Source organism: Egretta garzetta, unplaced genomic scaffold (genome assembly GCF_000687185.1).
Source record: "Egretta garzetta isolate BGI_Z169 unplaced genomic scaffold, ASM68718v1 scaffold46, whole genome shotgun sequence".
NCBI classification, from domain to species: domain Eukaryota; kingdom Metazoa; phylum Chordata; class Aves; order Pelecaniformes; family Ardeidae; genus Egretta; species Egretta garzetta.
This window is the reverse complement of record NW_009260268.1, coordinates 7,144,044-7,145,987: the sequence shown is the minus strand read 5'-3', so window position 1 is coordinate 7,145,987 and position 1,944 is coordinate 7,144,044.

Genomic DNA, 1,944 nt, shown 5'->3' with positions numbered 1-1,944 from the left:
ACAGCTCTCTGACCAAAGGATGCTCCAAGGTAATTGGGACTATCGGTCAAGGCAGGCTGTTTTGTCCCAACTAAACTCAAGTGAGGTTTGCCTGTTTATTTCACTAAATGGGCGAATTTTGAACCAGAATGACCATGATTTTGGAGCTCCGGTGAAGAGCATGCTGTAATAATTATTATTAATGTAATTATTAGCATACCAAAGAAGAAAATCCTGATTATTGTGAAACTGAGCAGTGAGAAGAGGGTGGCAGTGGCCATGGAAAAGTTAGAAAGCTGGACTACAGAAGCCCCTTTCCATGAAGGGGTAATGAAAAGCCTCTGACCTGAAATTGTACAATATAATTGAGGTCTTGGTAACACGTCATCTTTTTACTCCCACATCTCTGGCAAACTGCCACCTCTCTATATACATAATTTTGCATAATAACTATTATTTCAAAGGATTAATTACCACGTTAAATTCTTCTCTACTGTTTACCATCTTTCCCTGGCATACGTTGTTGTTAATGAGCCCCGTATCACGTAGAGCATTTTAAAATGGTTTATGGGAGAAAGCTTTTCATAGCCACCCCGAGTATGATGCAAAAACTAATTTGCCCTTGCGCACATAGTTCCCAGCTGCTGACTTCCCACGGTACAGCCGTGCGTCCCTGGAAACACCCAGCACAGCAGATGCACGGTCCTTCGTACCCGAGAGAGGTCACTGTCAGGTATTTCCAAGTAAGTGCAAAAAGCTGTCAAACGAATGAAATTGCCTTCGTTTCTTTTAACTTTTGCCAGTAAAGCATGGGGTATGCCTTCAAGCAGTGGTAATTTTGTTCCTTATGCTTCTAAAGTCTGTTTTGAATAACGATGGATGGCTTCATTAAACATACCGAAGTCAAATCCTTTAAATGTTCTATTAAAATGTTGGCCTCAGTGATGACTTGCAAAATCAATTACAGGTAAAATAAAGTGGTTTTATTCTCTACGTCATGTTGGTTTTCGTCCCCTTCCTCTTGTTTTGTGAAATACAGTATGTAGGAATACCAAATCTAGTTCTTCAGTACCATTCACCATATCTCTGCCTTTTTATTGAATAAAACATCATCTCCTGTTACGCAGGATCTTTTCGTAAATTACTATATTCCAATCTCTCGATGGCATCGTATCTTGTTCATTTCTCTTCTATAATAACTATACATTGCAGAGATGGTTTTGCTGAGCCGTTCGCAATGATACAGGAGTCTCTCTTGAATAGGCAAGGATCATTTACTGCCACGGGATATGTAATACTCCTCTCGATACATCATCCTGTATTGCTCGTTCACCCAGTGCATGGTGGCTAACTGAAATTCCTCAGCCTAATCTTACAATAATGAGGGGCGCGTGATTTCGCATTATGTAAAAGCGCTGCAGCCGTATGGTCAACTTCTTTTTCTCTCTCGATAAACACGCTAGCAACTCTGTTTCACGCTCCGGGACCTGGCAGCACACCTACTATTGCTTTTGTCAGATTTTCTCTGTGGATTTTTTTCTCTCTCTCTCGCAGCCTGTTTCCTAATCAATGCCAGTTGTATGCCTTCCAGGTTGTGATTACTTAGCTTCGTGCGCAGTCTCCCGTGTGAGACACTGTACAAGCCTTTTTTCCAAGCCCAAGCACATTTTCATCAACCAGCTCTTCCCTACCTACCGCGCAACCCGTGCTCTGAGAGACTCCAGCAGATTGCAGAGGTACTACGGGCCGCGCTCGGCATTTCTAATTCTGGCACGGTAATTCAGCAACAATTTGGGCGCACATCCCATACTACGACATTTCACAAGCATTTCATTACGATGGCCGTAACGTAAAGCCTTTTCGGGAAGGAGTGAGTCAGCACAGCCCTGCGCCACCTTCCCTTGGGCCCAGCCCCCACCAAGCGCAGGCCCGGCCACCGCGGCCTCCCACAGCCCCTCGCGCGCT